This window comes from Sardina pilchardus, chromosome 18, assembly GCF_963854185.1.
Source record: "Sardina pilchardus chromosome 18, fSarPil1.1, whole genome shotgun sequence".
Classification (NCBI taxonomy): domain Eukaryota; kingdom Metazoa; phylum Chordata; class Actinopteri; order Clupeiformes; family Clupeidae; genus Sardina; species Sardina pilchardus.
Window position 1 is genome coordinate 28155123 of NC_085011.1, and position 7500 is coordinate 28162622.

The window sequence follows — 7500 nt, forward strand, 5'->3', positions numbered from 1 at the left end:
CCTTTTCTCTCTCTCTTTCTCTCTCTTTCTCTTTCTCTGTCTCTCTCAAATTCAAAAGTTGCTTTGGCATTACAAATGAAAACTTGTATTGCCAAAGCAATTGGTACTGTACATGTAAAGGTAAGACTCTCTCCCTCTCTCCCTCTCTCTCTCTCTCTTTCTCTCTCTTCCTCTCTCTCTCCCTCTTTCGCTCCTCCTGTATTCTGTGCTGCATGGAGAGGTGATATAGAGGGCTTTAGCCCTGCTTTACAGGGTCCAGAACAGGTTTCACACGCTCAATCCTGTTTCACGGTCCAGTCCAAAAGGCGCGGCATTAGCCGCTCTCTCTCTCTCTCTCTCTCTCTCTCTCTCTCTCTCTCTCTCTCTCTCTCTCTCTCTCTCTCTCTCTCTCTCTCTCTCTCGCTGATGTGACGGGGCGCGAGACGGAGGGCTAAGTGTGTCCTACCTCAGAGAGAGAGAGAGAGAGAGAGAGAGAGAGGAGGGATCCTGTGGGGAAGGTGCAGCCAGAGCCCTTTGAAGTGGCTGATCAGCTTTGCCACGGCGTGAGCTCCGGCGACACGAAAGATTAAAAGGCGCACGTCAATATTATTTGTATTTGAAGTGTTAATGCATACACGGGTCGCTCCGGCATTTATATTTATGTTTTTCCGACGCTAAACAAGCGGCCGCTCATTGATATTCATGAGCGCGCTCCGACCGGATTGCAAAGCCCCGTCTCCCTTTGTTTGAGGCGCCCGTCATCTGTTGACATCACAGGGATTCCATAATGCCGTGGAGCCAAGCTCTCTCTGCTCAGTGAAAGGCAATCGTGGCGACAATACCGCTTGTCCTCATTTTGTTCTTTCCCTCATGTAAATAAGTGTTGGGGGGGGGGGGGGGGGTTGCGGGGTCTCCATACGCCATCCTGGCCCTCCTGCAGACTGCGTGTGTAGGCTAGACGAGGTGTGTTTGGTACCTTTCCTGGGAAGACGATTCTCGCGGCTCTCTGCTCGTGGAACATTATCTAACTTTTTGGCATTTAGCTTGATGTAGATTGGAAAGGTCTTTAAATGGCTCATTAGATCAGAGCATCACAATCCCTCCTGGAGACGCTGGAGCTGTGCAGGGGAGGGGGGAGGGGGGAGGTGTGGAGGCACTGCCTCAGTGGCAGGGAGGTAGAGCGGCCAGCAGCGAGAAAGGGAGAGAGGGAGAGAGAGAGAGAGGGAATGAATGAAATAGAGGAGATAATGAATGCCTTCGCACTTTACCTTGAAAACTCACCAAAAGGCCCGCGCACCAATTAAGACCTTGTTTTTCGCTGGAGTGGCCATTATCAAACCTGACCTTCCAATTATTTTTCTGAATTTCCTCTCGATTCCATCACCTCACCGTGCCCCCCCCCCCCCCCCCCCCCCCGCTCCTCTCCTTCCCCCCCACACCATGCACCCCAGACTTGGAGGCTCGACTAAAGACAGCCTCAGAATGGGTAATGGGGCTGTGAGCAGGAGCGCTTCTGTCCTCCAGAGTCTCCGCACACACATACACACACACACACACACACACACACACACACACACACACAAACACTCTCCTGCTCTCTCCACCTCCACGGCCCACATCTCTGCTGCACTCACCTGCCCTCTCCTCTCCTCTCCCCCACCACCTCCGTGGCCTCTAATGGCTCACTGTGACAGAACATACATCCTGCTTCTCTCCCACGTGTCTGCTCTTGCTCTCGCGCTCTCTCTCTCTGTCTGTCCCAGAGTGCCTCTCTCTCTCTCTCTCTCTCTCTCTCTCTCTCTCTCTCTCTCTCTCTCTCTCTCTCTCTCTCTCTCTCTCCTCTAGCTGTCACTCTGAGGTTGCCCTTATTGTCCCAGTTTGAATCCTTTTCTTCTCTTCTCATTGGCTGCAATTCCTCATTGGTGAATCCATACGGTCTTCCTGAATATGAACACAGATGGCAGGAAAAAAGATCTCAGATATGAAAAATTTTTTTTATACAATCCTTCATATGACAAAAACATGATGAAAAATATATCTCCTGTGTGTGTCTAAAAAACATTTCCTCTGTGTGTGTATATGAAAAGAAAACAATCTTCCCTCGGGTGTGCTGGACAGCAGACCACTATTGTGTGCTGTCCAGCGAGAACATGAAAGGGCCGTAATGACCAGGCCTCGGCTGGCCGTCCGCTCCCTCCGCTGGTCTGAGCTCCGGCTCAGATGATGAAAGATTTCAAGATGTGTGCTGTCCCAGAGTGCCTCGGGCATGGCTCCCTCCCTCTCCTGTGACGGCCGTCCTTTAGCATAATTGCTGCCCAGCCCGATAGCCACTCCACCGGCGCTTTGCCTCTCCGCAGGAAGGCCGGAGTAATCCGCCCGGACTCACTTCCACTTTTCCGTCATTGAAATTCCACTGCCCTCCTTGATCACCCTGCCGTGTTTTTTTTTTTCAAGTCTGTGGTCCGAATCCCCCCCGCTGTTGTTTTGCTATGAGCAGATACGCTACAAGGGGAACACACACTCCACAACCACGGCGCCTTCCCGCTCCCCACCTTGTGGCCGCAGCCTCCAGCACACGGCTGTCCCTGCTGTGCGCCGCTCTCAACCTCCCCGCCTGCCGCTAAATGGCAAACAGGATCCTGCCGGTGGCTGCCGGTGGCGGACTTCTGACACGCCTTGGCCACCACTATATATCCGCTAATGCATCACAATGGTGGCTAACGTAGGCGGGGGGGGGGGGGGGGGGGGAGCTAAGTTTATGCACAACAGGAGCTAAGTTTATGCACAATAATCATAATTGTTCAATCAAAGTCATTTGATTTAATGTGGGAACACTGTGTTCCCTGTGCAGGGCAGCGGGCAGCGGAGAGGGAATTTAGGCGGGAGAAGAATGGGCTGCAAGCCGCGTTACCAGACTGCATATTCATTTCAGCAGTTTCCAACAAAAGTCGGCGCGAACAAAGCCCCGGCACTGTTCTTTTTCATTTGATTCCAGTTCATTAGCGGGCCTCCAATCTCGCCCTCCTAGTTTCCAGCCTGCTGCTACAAAGAGAAATTGTTCATTTCCAACTCTTTCAAATAAATCTGTTGTAAAACGCAGATGAAGTCATTAAACGTAATGTGATAAAGCACAATGGATTGGCGTCGGTGGGAGCGAACAAAGGACGGAGCCTGGAGACTGGGATAGGAGCTTGACCCCTTGATCGTTAGCGGTGACACTTGCCAAGCAGGCCTCGCACCTCTCTTCTAAAGGCACAATTAAGCCCCCCGTGCCACATATGGAAATGGGCAAACTAATCAAAACGCTTTGAACACTGTTTCGTCTCTTTCCTCCGTTTCCAAAGGGACAAGTTTGACATTACCAAATGGTCATTTTGTCTTTGGGTCTTTGGATGGCTGCTTGGTGTTAAGTGTCTCGGTGGAGAGAGTGATTTGATGTGGCATACGCAGTATTGGAGTTTGTCGGTCTAAGTCTTTTTTTCATCTTTTCATTCCATCTGCCATCAAGATAATAAATAACATATAAGTTTGAATAATATATGATTTTTATCATATATTTTTTTCCTCTGTTTTTTCTATTATCTGCTTCTGAAGTACTGCTGCCCTATACTGTACTTAACAATTGAATACGAGTTTAAATGGATGATCTATGTACTTGCATACCTGTGCATTGTGTCATGGTACATGTGGCGTCTATTGTGTGATGCAGTGGCTGGGAGTTTACCTTTGGGAGTATAACGTATGCTTTGCCATACGTAATGGGTTTCTTTCTTCTTGCCGTGTGGCTGGTGGACTCATTTTCTTTGTGCTGGAGTCGTGAGCCGTGCTGCTGGGGTCGGTCTTGTTGACACACGTTGTCGGGGAGGTGTCTGCTTTGCACCTGCATAAGGTGTTCAATCTCCGTGGCGGATATGGCCGTGTCGTCGGCTCATTGATCACGCTTGGAGGAGGCTCTTTGTAAGAGGAGAGCATGCTGTCAGCACCTCTTCCATCTCCCATAGAGGCCTGGTCTCCTTCATGGCAGTACAGGAGTCTGTGGCCTCCACTGACAGTCCGCAAATGGATTCAGACTGAACCGTGAGAATATGTCCACCGATTGAGAAATGAAAGAAGCCGAAATTGGAAATTGATGTTGGAATTGGTGCCAAAAGACTCTACTCTGGAGTTTGTTTACATTTTTCTAAAAGTTTTAATGGAGCTTCAAGCATTTCACAAAACAGCCAAAGGGTCAGAGGGTTTCCTCCTCCATGTCTTTATTTTGTTCACCACAGTCGCTGCTCCAAGGCTACTACATACATACTGTGCTGCAGACCGTTCAAAGGTCCAGTCCTCAGAAGCTGCAGAGTCCCCCCCTGTGGTCGACCCACGCATTTGATGTGGATGACTGTTTAACACGTGGGGCAGGAGAGTTTCTCACAGGAAGCGTTTCACTGGCATTTTTATACCCAGGGGGTCAAAGGTCATTTGTGTCTTCCCTAAGTCATTCCTCATATGTGCTTCCCAGCTCTTGACGGGCTTCCCCCCTAGACGAGAGTGAGTTGATTGTGGTCTCTGTGGAGTAGCACAGAGTCTTTAAGTGCAGCCCGCTCAGCTCTTAGCCTTTTATGGACTTCCTTTCTCTCTGGAATTTGATCGTGAATTTTGTTTTTGTCCCACAAATGATCTTTTTACTTTCCCTTTGGCTTCCTGTCTTGGCATCCACTCTTCAACCGTAAAAAAAAAATATTTTGCCTGACAAGAGATATAGGCTCCACATGCAGAGACATCAGCGTACGTGTCTCTAGATAACTAAATATGGATGCTATCTTGCTTTCGGCCAAGTTTTTTGATGTGCGGGAAAGAAAACTTAATTTAGCTCGCTATGCGGAACGACAGAGCGGCGACTGGGATGAGGGGTTTTCATAAAGCACAAGTGAAATGAAATGACTGAGGTAGCTGATCCTCTATCAGTTTGCTTTATTTCACGCCCAGTGATCTCAGCCTCATGATAGTGTGAAGCTGTTGCAGGAATAGTAGTAGTTGCTCCCAGTGATGAAATCAGAACGGCTGTTTTCCTAGAATCCACAAAAAAAAAGGGTTCAGTCAGAGAAAACAAGGGGAAGACAGCTTTTGAATTTTTGATGACTTTGGCTGCCCTGGTGCGCGTCTTGAATGGAATGTGGCTTGTGGACGTGAGCTCCTGCCCTGACGGACGCTCATCTCAGCCTTGCTCTCACGACTGCTCTGCCCTCCGAGACTCCGCGCGAGGGTTGGGATGTTTTGACACCTCTGCGTTGGGAAAAGGGCTTTTTTTTTTTTTTTTCTTGAGCTGGGGCTCTATGAGATTGTACTGTGTGTTGATGAGCTTGTCATAATCATATATTCCTTACAAAGCTCTATTGACAGACTCAGCCTTTAGGGGCTCGATCTGTTTTCCTGCTGTCAGTTGTGATTCCAGCTGTGGCATATACACTTCTTCTGCTGCCCTGTTTCCATTGCACCTGTGCGTAGGCTTACATTGATAATAAATCATATGGAATGGCTGCTTAAATGATTTTCAGTGGCATGGCATCATTATATAGATTCACCCAAGCCTTCAGGGCAGGGGGAAACAAAACAAAACAATAAGAAATAACTGTGTTCCTTTAAGCGTCTGTCATATGCACCCTGCTCTTTCTTTCCCTCGTTTCTCTTCTCCTCCTTTCTTCCTCTCTCTCTCTCTCTCTCTCTCTCTGTCTCTGTCTGCGTCTGTGTGTGTGTGTGTGTGTGTGTGTGTGTGTGTGTGTGTATCCCTGGATGCGCATCAGTCTAAGATAAATAAATAATCCCATGTATTATTTAATGCGGCCGTTGGGTGGTACAGCAGCTTGTGCATAAACCTTATTCTGCCATTTGTGCCGAGGGGAGAAGAGAAGTCAATACTGGGCCGGGGATCTCTGGCAGTGCTAAAGGAGGCTGGGCTCACGTGTTCATGTATCTTAGCTGCTCAATAAGTCTTAACCCGCTGTCTGTGCTCCTCCTCCTCTGACCCACACACACACACACACACACACACACACACACACACTCACAGACTCTCCCTCCTCCACCTCCTCTCTCGAGTTGACTAGAGGGGCCCCGTAGGACTCTCCCAATGATAAAATATACATCATCCCCCGTACTTTTCAAACGAGGCAATTGTCGGCAGCAAACGGCTGCCTGAAAGAAAGCTAAGTGGATGAGAATTGACGTCTCTGTCTCGAGAAGAGCTTCATTTTATTTTGCTCCAGTTTATCTCGTTATTTATGGAGCTATGAGCGAGCTAGCGAGCTAGCGGGCGCGGCGGCCGTCTCCCCCGGGCCCTCCGTGGCTCCGTGGCAAAAGAACAAGTAACGTCTTCACAGAGCCACCTGTTCTCTCCTGTGGCTCCAGCCGCACGGCCCCAACACGGCCCCAACACGGCCACAACACGGCTCACACACGGCGGCCACAACATGCGGGGGGGGGTTCGGGCAGAAGCACGCGCCACGCTCGGCCACAGCATGTTTGTGTTGGAACTGTAGAGGGACGTCCACATGGCAGGACTGGAATGTAAAGGGGAGAAATAATGAGTGGCCTTAGTGCCTAGTCGCGAACACTGATCTCTGTTGATTCCGTGTTTAGGATGGAAATCAACAGGTGTGTGTGTGTGTGTGTGTGTGTGTGTGTGTGTGTGTGTGTGTGTGTGTGAAATGGATTATTTCCCCTGACAGCATGAACTTAGATCCAGTGCTGCACAGGTGATTAGACCACCCACGTATGTTTTGGCTGAAGGCTGGAAACATCATGCGTGTTTGTATGCATAGGTGCAAGCCTGCTCTAACTATGTACAGTACGTGCAGACAGACACGCGTGCACATACATACATACATACATACATGCATGCATACATATACAGTGTGTATATATACATATACATACAGTGTAGCATATGTTCATAACAGAATAAATCTTCATTGCAGTGTTTTGAGTGTGAGATGTAATTAAGCTGAGGGTGTTAAGTACCCTCTGCTCAAGGCTACTTTCCTGCTAATCAGAAGGTGTGGAAGTACGTGCGTGTGTGCGTGTGTGTGTGTGTGTGGGCCTGGAAATGGAAACACACTCGTGCCTACCTCCTGACCCCTCCAGGCTCCATGGGAGGTGGTAGCACGAGGCGTTTCTGCTTAAGGGGCGACTCGCCCAGGAGAGTCCGCAGGTTCTGTCCGCCTACTCAACCTCTCTCTCTCTCTCTCTTTTACTCTCTCGCTCTCTCTCTTTCTCTCTCTCTCTCTCTCTCTCTCTCTCAGGCCTCCAGCCTTTTCGCCTTCTTTGATGCTTTTGTTTACCATCTAGCTCCTTTTAACGAGGGCAGCCTGAGCCTCACCCGACATCAAACAAGTGTGGAGGATAGAAGAAAGATGCACTAAAGAACATAATAAATAAATAAAAACAAAAACCCCACACACACACACACACACACACACACACCATCCCTCTCCATCTGCGCATGTGCTCCTGTTCTTGCCATCTGCAGCCAAAAGACTC

General features: G+C 49.2%; 1 protein-coding gene across 4 annotated transcripts in view; it reads left to right on the forward strand.

Annotated features, from left to right (window-relative positions):
* macrod2 (mono-ADP ribosylhydrolase 2) overlaps positions 1–7500 on the forward strand; it is a 537441-nt gene that overhangs the window by 215082 nt on the left and 314859 nt on the right. The gene's annotated exons all lie outside the window — the stretch shown is intronic.